The sequence below is a fragment of the Lagenorhynchus albirostris genome, chromosome 13 (assembly GCF_949774975.1).
Source record: "Lagenorhynchus albirostris chromosome 13, mLagAlb1.1, whole genome shotgun sequence".
NCBI lineage: Eukaryota > Metazoa > Chordata > Mammalia > Artiodactyla > Delphinidae > Lagenorhynchus > Lagenorhynchus albirostris.
In genome coordinates, this window is record NC_083107.1 from 20,137,539 (window position 1) to 20,151,447 (window position 13,909).

Below are 13,909 nucleotides of genomic sequence, written 5' to 3' on the forward strand. Positions count from 1 at the left end.
TAACCAAAATTGAAGTGATGTGTAATTTCCAACTGTCCTTTGCTATTTGCAGTGGAAGGGGGTGGGGCCGTTAACTCTAACACTACCCTCAAGTACTGCAATATCTTCAAGACTTCTATTTATGGTAAACCCGTACCTTTTAACAAAACACAGAAAGAAACGCTGCTGAGCAAAAACATCATTCTAATAATTTTAAAAGGTTGCAATAACACTTCACGTCTAAGCAAAAATGCCTACTAAAGAATACCTTAATATTTTTAAACACATATTAAATAAGTATTAAACTATTAAATCCTCTTCAGAGCCTCTTTTTGCTTCTACCCAGATAAACAAAATGTCACCAAAAAGGAATATATGAAGAAAGCTCCACAGCCTGAAGGCCGTCAGGGTGACAAGTTTAGACTAATAGTATATAGCCTAGAGCTTGCTGATTAAATGAGAAATAACCATGTCCATATCTCACTGAAATGAGTTTTTATACTTAAAATAGCATACATATAAAATTTAAAACTATGTGCCAACTTAATAGAAATTTACTACTCCTGGTGTATACTAATAGAAAGCCAGTAATTTGAAATTCAAAATGAAAACTAGTATCTGTCATATTCATTTCCTTGCTTTTCACTACATTCGTAGTCTCATCATTTAAATTCATTTTGGAGCATAAACAGGCTCAGTCTACTCCTAAATTATGGCTTGTTTTCCATTCAGATGTGAACATATGTGTTATCCAGATAAGCAGTGCTGAATCTATATGCTGTTAGGTTTCCGAAGTCCCAACCAGCACTCTGTTTTTTCTAAACAAAATATATCTGACCAAAGGTTAACACTGTTCTACCTATTATCCTTTAGCAGCATTGCAATTCTGATTTATGCAATAGATTCCAAAAACTGAAAATAAGAACCGTTAATATTTCAGACAACATATTTTTAGAAATTATCTTTATAATCCAAAAGTAACTTCAAATTATTTAATAGGAACATATTATTTAATTGGCAATTTACTTATTCTATGTCCTTCTAACCTCCTGTAAATTAGAATTCCATATGCAATGATTATATAACTTTAATCTTCATAAAAATCTCAACGGGCTTCCCTGGTGGCACAGTGGTTAAAAATCTGCCTGCCGATGCAGGGGACGCGGGTTCGTGCCCCAGTCCGGGAAGATCCCACATACCCCGGTGCGGCTGGGCCCGTGAGCCATGGCCGCTGAGCCTGCGCGTCCGGAGCCTGTGCTCCGCAACGGGAGAGGCCACAACAGTGAGAGGCCCGCGTACCGCAAAAAAAAAAATAAATAAAAAATAAAAAAGAACATCTCAACATTTCAGATTACAGCAAAATAAACATACACTGCTCTCCTTATCTTTCATCTTGCTGTATAATTCCACCCAAACTAATTTAGGGAAACATTCCTTTTCTAGAACAAAGTAACTGCTTAACTCTCTTCTCCAACAAGTCCCAAGTCTTTGTAACAAGGCTGTCATTCCACTTTCTGACCATGGTCTGATGGATCTTATTTCTTTAACATAAGTCTTCTGCTCTAATCAGGTTTGGACCACATTATAATGTAGGGTTCATGCCACTTCCCAAAATCCCCACCTGGAACATATTCCTTGTCATCCTCCAAAATCCAGACACTGATTTCACATTGTGTCTTCTCCATAAACCCTAAATTGCTACTGGATTTACAGTCAGTAACAGAAGACCTTACTTTTTTCGTAACTGGCTCATTGTTAAGAAATTGACGTTAGTTTTACATGACCCACTAGATTTTAAACTCATTAGGGCACAAATCAAGTTTTTGACCTCTTGTCTATCACATGTACAATAGGGAATTACATCCTTCATAAATGTTTGCTTAAGTATACATATATAAGATGTCCCAAATACCTATCTAATTTTTTTCAAATATCAACTTTTTATCTTTTTTTTTTTTTTTTTTTTTTGCGGTACGCGGGCCTCTCACCGCTGCGGCCTCTCCCACTGCGGAACACAGGCTCCGGACGTGCAGGTCTAGCGGCCATGGCCCACGGGCCCAGCCGCTCCGCGGCACGTGGGATTCTCCCGGACTGGGGCACGAATCCGTGCCCCCGGCATCGGCAGGCGGACTCCCAACCACTGTGCCACCAGGGAAGCCCAATTTTTTATCTTTTCAATAGTAGAGTCTATTTCCTAGGAAGTAATAATTTTATAAATATCTTTTGGACGTATTTTTAGATATAGGTCAGTACTTCTTAGAGACCTAAAACAAGTGATATCTTGGTATGGTTTAGAGAATATAAATTTATACAGTTTATTTATAAACTATGTTACACTTATATTTATGTTTAAATTTATATCTGGGTTTCTTTTTATTTATATATTTTTTAAAAATACACAGTTTCACTATTTATTTTAACTGCATCACTAGTTTTTATTTATTTTGCTTTAAATCTGGGTGTCATTTTGTTCAGGAAAAAGTAACCTGAGGGCTTCCTTCAGCAAAGTAGTGAGGTCTGCCTTGGTATTTGATTCTCTGCTGAGATCCACGTGGTGAACTCTTTGTGAAGGATTGTACAAGCTCTGCAATTTGGCCCACAGTAGCCCTTAGGAAATCTTCCTTCTCCTCATTGACCCAAACTGCCTTTTGTCCCCAAGGCCCAATGACTTTTCCTTTCTCTGAATGCCATCAGTATTACATCTAATCAGAATAGCTGCCACATATTTAATTTGAATACAGACTGCCTTGTGCTGCTCTCTATATGCTTTAGATAAATTTTGTCCTCTCAAATACACTCAGGGACAGGGACTCTGCCCCCTTTACAATGATTAGGACAGTACTGAACATTTAGTAAAAATGTTATGAGTACTTGTGGACTTGATTCTTTGCCAAGTTCAAGTCTCACAGTCAGACACACACACAAGCACACACAAAATGACTCTAGTTAAAATACAATACCAGTGCTCTTATGGAAAAAGGAGATTTTCAACTCAGAATGCACCACTTTAGATACCACTTACCTGAAAAACGAAAGTGGTTTTCCTCCCTCAGAGTGCCTTCCACATTCTAGCAGAAAAGTCAAATCCCATATGCTCCAATTCTCCCTTCCTTCATCCACTTATCTATCCATTCACTCATTCACAGCAAATGTACTAACCAGCCAATGTGAGCAAGGCCCAGGTAAATGCTGTGGGAAACATCAAGGTGTATCAGACTTGTTAATGCTGATTGGTGAGATGAGACTGGCAAGAACCATTCACCGAGCAAGGAGTGTTCAGAGAGTGAGCTTGGCTGAGAATGGACACCTCTAGGGCCAGTATCCTTCCATTTCACCAGGGCACTTAAATCAGGTGGTAGGTAACCAGCATCTCTGAACTTTGCATGCCCTGGTGGAGCGATATTGAGTAGTTTGTTCAACAGAATAATGGGGAAATACTGAACACCCTTTTGAACTGCTGCCAGAAAAATGCCAAAAACAAAAGTGGGCAAGAGTATGAAAAAGCATTCAAGTAACCCCAGGATGGAGATTCAAGAAGACAAAGTAATCAGAATATTAAGACATGATATAAAGAAATAAATACAGATATTTAAGTAACAGCTATTTTCAATTGTTTAGTGATTATAACAATACTTAATTAGTACTTAAGGATTTGTATTTTTAAAGCAAGCTCTGGTGTGTTATTATATTTTATTTTATTTTTTGTTTGTTTGTTTGTTTTGCAGTACGCGGGCCTCTCACTGTTGTGGCCTCTCCCGTTGCAGAGCACAGCTCTGGACGCGCAGGCTCAGTGGCCATGGCTCACGGGCCCAGCCGCTCCGCAGCATGTGGGATCCTCCCGGACCAGGGCACGAACCCACGTCCCCTTCATCGGCAGGCAGATTCTCAACCACTGCGCCACCAGGGAAGCCCTATTATATTTTATTTTAAAAGTCAAAGTTAAATCCATTGATGTGCTGGTGAGTTAACAAGGAATTAAGTTGCAGAAACTCAAATGATTTAAGCCTAATACCGCTGCCTCTTTCAGTTTCCCATTTTAAAGTGGCTTATTCACCCATCAGGTACTGCTGTGCATCTGTGGCAGCTTGGTAAAATGGGAGATGATTCACCTGCATTGTGTTATCCTTGCCCCATTCAATTGAATTACTAGACTTGAGAGGTCATAACACATTATAGCAATTATATTTGCTTAGAAGTCTTTTGTAGTGAAGATTGATATTTCAGTACCAGTAGTACTCAGCATATATGCCTGCTGGTAAATTACCTTATTAAGCTTGTTGTTATAGAAAATCATATGTGAAAAGAGAAACAATAACCCAGGTTTCCTTCTGGTCATCTGTGGCATTAAATTTTGTGCTTATGAGACAAAAAAGTACCTCATGTGATATGCTTTTGTAAATACAAAAATAAAATGTACCATGGCATTTAGGAAATGAAAATGGGCTGTTGAGTCTGTACATTTCAAAGTAGTAGTCCTTTCCATTTAGTTCATGATATTTACATTTCACAGCAACAAAGATTTCTCTGAACCTGGCCCAAGATTTCTCCTGGTCATGGGCCAAAGTTTATAATCATTAAGAGTTTCATGTTTCTATCAGCAAATCCTGGTGTACAGGAGTTAAAGGGAGCCCTTGATCACTGAGAGTGACAAGATGTGTACAACAAAGTAATGTATGAAGACACTAGTATGTGGTGAACACTCACATATATTACTACCTTACGATATCTTCTATTTGCCCTGAGGTCAATACGATAGTATCCCAGTTTTATAAGATAAGAGAACTAAAGCACAAGAATGTTGTTATTTTCCCAAAGTTGATGGAATTCAACCAAGATTTGTTTCAAATCTGTTTTCCCCACCATACAATGCAAACTTCCCTAGGTTAAATACTTTACTTCACAGGGGGCAGACAAGCTAACAAAGTACACAGTTTCAAGTAGCTTCACAGAAATATGTAGATAATAAATCTTAATAGGCTATTTAAGGTAACTAAAGCATTTGGGGACCATTTCTCACCTTACATTTTGTCAGAGAAGACTAGACCTTTCTGACACACATCTCTTGGCATTGTTCTCAGGATACAAGTGAATAGATAATGCATCTTATACAATATGGCAGTTTTTTTTTATTTCTTGCAAGTTCAAAAAGACTTCATCAAATAACTGACTACTTATGGGTACCAGCCATCTTCATTCTGAGGTGAGCAGAATCACCTCAGGTGAGTCATCCATAAACTTACCAGCATATTTTCCCACTCTCTTCTCCTCCCCTGTTGCCTTCTTGGAAGATAGGTTTGGTCCCTCTTTTCTACACCCCTTCCCTTCCTGCCTCCTAAGGCCCCGATTCCATCAATCACAACCTCTACTTTGCATCTTCAATTCATCCCTGATTGCTGGCTCCTTCTAGTCAGTGGGAAGTCCTTGTCCAAGTAAAAACTGAAAATACAAAAGAAAAAAAAGAAACTCCATCCTACTCCTTTCTTGACATCTTCTACTTCCCTTTCCCTTTGCAGCCTGGTTTCTTGAGAGGGCGGTCTACAATGTTTTTTCCATTTCCTCACTGCCTACCCATTCCCCATCCCACACAATCTGGCTCCTACCCTCACCATTCCACTGAAATTAGCCTGGCAAAGTTACAAATGATCTCCTAGTTGCTTAATTCAATGGACGCTGTGTGCTTCCCCAGCTTATATACTAAAATTGGAAAGATGTGGAGAAGATTACCATGGTCTTTGGACAAGGATGACAAGCAAATTCATGCAGTGTCTCATATTTTTATAGTAGGAACTCATTTTGTTATATATAGACATATATCTAGATAGAGAATATATTTACATATAGGAAAAAATCTAGAAAGACATACATCACAATTTTAGCAATAGTTCTGTTGGGTGATGGGATTTATGGCAGTTCCTAAATTATACATAATTATGTATATTTCCACTAAATATATATATTTTCACTATATGTATATCTATCCATATATATTCAACTTACATAATGGTTACATATACCTTATCTAAATAAAGATAAATCTATCACCTCAAAATATCCAGTGGCCCCTTTTCAGTTCTTATCTTACTTGACCTCTGAGCAGTATTTGACAATATTAATATTGTACTCTTTCCTTGGCTTCAAGGACACCACTCTCTCCTGGTCACCACTCTCTCCTGGTCTTCCTCTACCCTCTTGGCAACCTGTTCTTAGTCTTTCCATGCTCTACACGCAGTCTCTGGGTGGTCTCATTCATGTCTGTAGTTCACATTATGTTGAAAGCTCCCAAATCTATTTCTCTAGCTCAGGGCTCCTGCTTGGGTTTCAGCCTCTTATAAGCAATTATTTATTAATACTAGTTTTCCAAACACTTCAAAGTCAACATGCTTAAAAGTGAACTCATCAGTTTCCCCCCAAACTGGTCCAACTCCTATGTCATATGTCAATGAATAGAACCACTCACTATCCATCAAGCCCTGTCAGAAATCTAGGAGTCATTTTTAATTCCTTTCCTTTTCCTTACCTCCTACATCAAAACACTCATCCGGTCAAATATATTCTACCTCTAATATTTCATAAATATCACTTTGTTTTTCTCCATCACTACTACCTTGATCAAGGCTCTCATTATTTCTTCCTTAGATTATTGAGAAGCCTCTTGACTCGTCATGTTGCCTTCAGTCTTAGCCCCTCTGATTCCTCCCCTATTCTGCAGTGATTTTTTTTCCAAAATATAAATTACATCAGGTCACTATCTATAGAAAAGCCTCTGATGACTTCCATTGCAAAAGGATAAAGTTCCAATTATATTTACTGTCCTTCAGTATTGACTCATTACTCAGCATTCATCCACCTTGCATCTTAAGTTTTTATGGACTCTAGATTTAGTGAACTGCTAGTTGTTCTCCAAATATATTATATTCTCTGATACCTCTAAAACTTTGCCATGTCATTCCTTCCACAGGGAAGTTCCTTCCCCATTTTCTTCCCTTGACTTACTCTCAGTTATCCTTTGAAACTCAACTCAGGCATCATTCCTTGACCTGCTCAGACCCACTCTTGTTCTGAGAGCACATTATGCTTCCCTCCAGTGTGCCCTAAATCACACTCTATTTTAATTGTTCATTCATTTGTGTTTATCGCATTAGAATGTTGGAATCCTTGAGGACAGTACTGAGAATTTAATTTTTTTAATAAACACATAAGTAATGATTGGTATAAAAGAGGCTGATGTGATGTGAGGGAGATACAAAACAAAGCCTCTTGAACAAATTTACCCGCAAAACATTACTGTGTCACTCTTCAAAATCACTAAAGTAAACATAGGTGCATCTAAAGGTATTTGTTCAACCCCAGTACTGACAGCTTGAAGAGCTCAAAATTCAGGAACAACTCCAGGAAAAAAATTAGAACTTGAATTAGAGCCATCCCCACTGACAAGCATAAGGTCTTTCGAGAAGGCACTTTGCTGCAGGAATGTCATGATGTAATGCAGGGAACATAGCACAGGAAGTGGGAAACCCAGTTGTTTTTTTTGGTTTTTTTTTTTCCCCCAGTTTTTACTTATATCTTTACTTTCCAGCCACCCAAATGATTCTCTTGGCAAATCACCTGCTTTACCTGAAATTATAGGGCAGCACGTTTGTGAGCCAGAAAGAACCAGATAGTCTTCTATATTCCCTTTAACACTAAAATATTCACAACATTTCAGTGAGAATGCTTTTCAACCAACTATTTTCAGTTTTTATAATACAAACCATATGACACACTAACTAGGTATGATTATCTGGGGGCTTATTGAAGATGTTCCTTAAGGACTACCAAGTAATCTTTGTTAACCAAATTTAAATACTGTCTTTCACACACTGGTATTAGGGACCTCACAACAGGAAGTATGACTCTACATTGGCTCTTCAATACTAGAGAGAGATTACCTGTAATCAATGGGTAGAACCTTGATTCAGGCTCCTCTCTCTCCTCTGACCAAAGACAGGCATGCATGAATACTCCCTCTGACTAGATAAAAACAGAGGGAAACAAATGGTCTCAGATAGCATTGGTATAAATTATAATATAACTGATATGGAAAATACTGCACCTCACAGACATTTCCTTCCACAAATCCCTCAAAGCTTGCTGCTCTTTCTTTCAAACACAGTCTCAGTTCGTTCAAATATTGTATATCCACAGCTTTGAGTTAGGGCTTGATCCTTCTCCAGCCCGAGAAAGAATCATAGTCTTTTTCCATGGCAATTACGTGGAATTCCACATGATTGGAATTTCCACTTTGCCATTTCTTAGTTTAAGTTTGGGTTTGTCACCAAATGAGATCTAACAGCAAGTCAGCTAAGGACTTCTGGGAAAGGTTTTCTTAGGGAACAGACAGACATGTTACCCTTCCCTGTGTATTACTATAACTACATGTGACTGCTGCATCCATTTGTGATAAAGAGAAGAAACAATGACCACAGCTAAGGATAACAGAGTAGAAAGAAGGAAGCCACTTGGGTCTTTTATGACAATAATACATTCAATTAGCCAAGACTGAAACTATCCTGTCTTTAGAAACGGTAGATATGTTTTCATATTATTTGCAGCCCAAAACCCTCCTAACTGACATACTACTGATTGTTTTCAAGTATTCTTTATGTTGAAATTGGCAGACTTGCAGTACATACAAAGGGGCTGGCAAACTATAACCCAAAGGCAAACTCTGCCCACCACCTGCTTTTGCAAATAAAGTTTTACTGGAACACAGTCACCCCTTTTCATATTGTCTACAGTTGCTTTCTGCTACAATAGAAGAAGTGTTGAGTAGTTGTAACAGAGACTGTGTGACCCACAAACCTGAAAATATTTAGCATCTGGCTCTTTACAGAAAAAAGTTTGCCAGCCCCTATTCCATATCAGCAGATCTCAGCTCGGGGCTGTATCACCAGATAACATTTTCCAAGGGCCATTGTGGATGTTCCAATCATCATGAAGTTCTACAGGGTCAGGGTTGATTAATGTCATGCAAAGTTGAAGTCCCATGCTAAAAAGGATACCCTCATCCAAAATATCAATAGTGACCTTGTTGAGAAATACTACTTATACCTAAAATAACCCTTAATTCTATGCCATGTCTTGGGCCACATGAATATTTTTTTCACACTACACCTACCACCACAAGTGTGGTAAGTTTACCAGCTCAGGTAAATAACAAATTAGAAGTACATTGCAGAACACACTATTGATCCTCATTAGATATTTGTTGATTAATTAGAGGAAATATATGTATCGTTACTTTAGGAGATACTTTTAAAATTAAAATTTTCTGCTTTAGGGGCTCATTTAGATATAAACAGAACACTCCAAGTTCTGTTCTAAAATACAAGTTGGCTCAGCACACAATTTTTATTGAAGCATACTTTATTTTACGTTCATGAATTTTTAAGTGCTTTCTACTTTCAATTTTACAGAGTGATTGTAATTTCTTTGGAGTTCCTTTTATATTAAGCAGTATTTTATAAATAATGATAATTATTCTAATTCCTGCTTTAATAAAAAGACCTTAAAATATTTCATTGGAAGGAATTAAATTAGCCTCAGTATAGAGACCTGAGATCTGGAAGAAAAGCACATGCACCTGAAACCACTGGAACTGTTTCATAATCCAGAAATATATACCCCTAACTACACAGTCAGCTGAAAGTGAAAATTATAGGGGTATAAAAATATGTGAATTGCATTAATAAAAACAATTCAAAGGATATAAAACAAATCTATCTTCAGTGGAATATACCAGAGGTCCTAGAAATCTTAACTCACCTAAAATTGTTATTTCAATCAAGATACTGCAAAACTAATGCCTAGGAAAATCAGGCTGAGGCACTGCTTCAGTGAGACCAGAATGATGATGGAGTTAGTGGTTTAGGCATTTAGAAAATAAACAGATAGCACTCCACCTTTTCAGACTTGAGCCAATTGTTTTTTTTCTGCTTTGCAGAATATGGAAGACAATAAGAGGAAGGCATTAATGTGCTCTGAACTTCATTTGTCACAAATATTATCCCAGTTTACTACTGATTCCTTTCATGTTCTTTGAGAGTTAGGGCTTCTTGTATATTTATAGGCCAAAACCACCTAAAGATTTCCTCAGCATTCATGAAAGAAGTGTCACCAACTCCTCTCCTAACTAAAATGGCTGCGCTGTATATATGAAAATGATTCACTATGAGACAACCCCCTGGTTAAACAGCAAACACTGTTAAGACATGCAGCGGTTCTGTGACTGGGAGACATGCAGCGGTTCTGTGACTCTGGGCAGTGGAAAAGTCATTTCAGCTTGGACCCCAAATATGAATAACCTTGCCCACACAAAACACACAAAAGAAGTGTAAAAAAAAGTGTAAGAGTATACACCTCTCGTGGGCATACAGGACATTGATCCTAACAAGCATGTAGCTGGTGGAGATAATACATGCAGGACGATACACCCACATTGGCAGAACTGGTTGAACAGACAGATAAAAGCAAAATTTAGGACTTAGCGTATCAGGCATACAGCATTATGAACACAGCAGAGGAGAGAAAAGGGAACCCTCCAAACGACTGTGCTTGGAAAGAATGCTGAGAAATACACCAAAGAAACTCAGAGCTTCAGTAAAATGCAGCAGCAAAAAAAAAAACCTGCCATGGAACACACAAAACAGGATCCCACAACATAGGAGAAAAGAACACAGCCAGGAACAGAGCCTGCACAATGAAGCGTTTTAACCAGTTTTCAGTGACCAAGAAGTGGAAATTGTTATCCCAATATACTATCGATTATTTGTACTTTGTTACATTTATGTGTATAGTACAATGTACATAATTCTCAGTTTAGAGACAAACTCAACCATTTGCAAAGGGAAAAAAAAACTTTAGTTGTAGAAAGAAGTTGAACGCTCACCCACACCGTGTTGTTTGGTATATGTACCTGGATCAGTGGCTCCTCCATCTCAGTCACAATCAAGGTTTTAATGCCCCAAAGGGGCAAAAGTTAGGTTAAGTGACACCACCTTTAAACTTTGAATCATACAAAATGATTCATAATAATTGGAAAAGAATTAGGAAATACATATAAACAAAAAGAAAGGTTTTCCCAAATTCCGCTCAACATTTTGATGTATTTCACACCAGTCTGTTTGTTTCTGTGTCTCACACTGTGTATGCTGAAAGTTCTTCTTTAAAATTGGAAACAGCATGTACACTGTTTTAAACAACCTTCCTTGTTTGTTGTTTCTTTTACATGGTAGATTGGTTTTCAATGTTACTGTGTTTCTGTGTATAAAAGCTACATAGTAGGCTATTTTATTTAATTTTCTGGCCCAATTCTTTGTGGTTAGACACACACAGCGTCTCCCCATTGTTGTAAATGTGGCTGGGATTTAATTCACAGAGGGGACTGAGTTATGGAGAAGTCAGTGCCATTGAAAGAAGCTTTATTACAGTTACCAAGAAAAGGAGGCATGCTATATACCACAGGGCCACATGGGGAAGAACGGGGGTTTGTCAGGAGGCAGAAAGGGATGAGGGAAGAGCAGGGTCCAGAAATTTTATCATGGTTTCCAAGGGAAGAAATGGGTGACTCAGGATAGGTAAGTCTAAGTAAGTGTAGAATTGGATAGTTTGAATCATTTCAGCAGGCTCTGAACTATAGGGGAGGGTCCACAGTGGTCTGATACCTAGCCCTGGAGTGATTTAGGACAGGAGAAATATTGGCTTGGTGTGTGAGAGTTAGGTAAATTAGGTGGTTGCATCTGTGGTTTGGATTGGTTGGTTTACACATGAAAGGCATGCTCTCAGGCAAGTCATTTACTGTCTTTATGAATCAGCCAGTCCTGGGAGGGAGGCTCTCTCCAGGACTAGTAAGGCACCAAGATGATAAAACATTGTAAAATACAAAAAAATATATAAAACATGATTACTACAGCCATACAAACAGATACTTAGTGAGCATCCCTTCAGCAGTGTCTCCTCCCTGTATCATCTGTCAAGACACTAGGATTCAATCCACCTATATCACTGATGCCTTCATCACCTGGCACCATTCTTCTTTAACCTTTGGTGCGGGCCTCTCACCGTCGTGGCCTCTCCCGTTGCGGAGCACAGGCTCCGGACGCGCAGGCCCAGTGGCCATGGCCCACGGGCCCAGCTGCCCCGCGGCACGTGGGACCCTCCTGGACCGGGGCACGTACCCATATCCCCTGCATCGGCAGGCGGACCCTCAACCACTGCGCCACCAGGGAAGCCCGGTATTATTCTAGATGACCTCAAAGTCCTGTGTCTAAATCATCTAACACTCCAAATTGTCCAGTCTCTGACTTTTACTTCTCTCCACCTCAGCCACTCATTCCACACAACTACTTCCTTGGCCTATCAATCATCAGAACCAGCACCACCCCAAAAGGCAGTGCTGGAAGCTATCATGCCAAAGGATTAAGGATTAGGGATTCTAAAAACTAATTAATCAACTCAAAGCTACGTTCTTCTCATGTTAAAAAGATTACCAAAATATGCCCAAGATTAAGATACCTGAAAGGGCATCAATACAAGTTTGGGAAACAAGTACTCTTCACTCTTCTGCATAGACAGTTTTTTGTTTTTGTTTTTTTTTTTTGCTGTACGCGGGCCTCTCCCTGCTGTGGCCTCTCCCGTTGCGGAGCACAGGCTCCGGACGCGCAGGCTCAGCGGCCATGGCTCACAGGCCCAGTCGCTCCACAGCATGTGGAATCTTCCCGGACCGGGGCACAAACCCGTGTCCCCTGCATCGGCAGGCGGACTCTCAACCACTGCGCCACCAGGGAAGCCCTAGGCAGTTGTTTTGAGGGCAAACTGGTACTCTACTTTTTCAATTGAAATATTTGATTTTCATATATTTTACCTCTGAAATTCAAATTCCAGTCATTTATTTCACTGATAAAATTTATAAAACATGATTCTCATTATGTTTATGTTCTCATAGTGTTTGGGCAACTGCACAAAGGCCAATGTGGCTAGAGCACAGAGGAAGAGGGAAAGGGAAGAGATGGGACAATTTGGAGTGTTAGATGATTTAGACACAGGACTTTGAGGGAATTTGAGAACTGGGAAGCGGACAGGTCACAGGAAGGCTCACAGGACAAGGGCAAAAATCTGGACTTTATTCTCAGTGCAAAGAGAAACCAACATGGGGTTTTTAGCAGTAGAGTGAACCCCAAAGGCAGAGTTGTTGGGTTTCTGAAAAATACTCCTGAAGGGGCACAGCTGTGAAGAGGGGGAAAAAGAACAAAGCTGCTGCCAATGAGATAAGAGAGAAAAATCTCTTGAAAACAATGTAAAAGGATAGGAATAATATTGTCAAGTGGAAGAAAATAAAAACAATAAAGAAGTTGGTGAAGTTGGGAGAAAGTAAGTCAGAGGTTATCTAAAAGCTATAGGAGAAAAATTCCGTTGGGGAAAATATCTTAACAACAAATTAAGTGATATCCCTGGCAGAAAAGAGAAATCAGAGGAATAATCTGTATCGGTTCCCTGGAACAAAAACTAATTCAGTCTGGACCATACTCTTTAGAGAAATGTTAATAATTCTTTAATGCAAAAATAATAAAACTTTTATAAAGAAAAAAATTCAGTTGTTCCACAATTGACAACTTCACCAACTTCAGGCAACTTCTCTGATTTTAAATTGTTAATTTAAAATAAATATGTTTTTGAAATTGGAAAAACCTAGGTCAAAATATCAACTAAGTTCCACAAGGACCTGAAGAATGACTTAAAATCACAAATAGACTATTTTTTAAAAAATAAATCTACACTATGGAACTATACATTCAATCTATTGAGCAAAGAATTCATCATTCCATATTATAACATCCTTACTATTTGGCACAATGTCAAGGCTATTCAAGCAATATGTATCCTCTCATTAAGT

The 13,909-nt window shown here is 38.7% G+C and overlaps 1 protein-coding gene and 1 non-coding gene across 2 annotated transcripts in view; one reads left to right on the top strand and one right to left on the bottom strand.

The window, feature by feature from the left end:
* The window catches only part of CTNNA2 (catenin alpha 2), a 1,202,879-nt gene that overhangs the window by 1,058,757 nt on the left and 130,213 nt on the right, over window positions 1-13,909 (bottom strand). The window lies entirely within an intron of this gene.
* Window positions 5,654-5,756, top strand: LOC132532038 (U6 spliceosomal RNA). Its single transcript, XR_009544297.1, has one exon. It is a non-coding gene; the product is annotated as a U6 spliceosomal RNA (small nuclear RNA).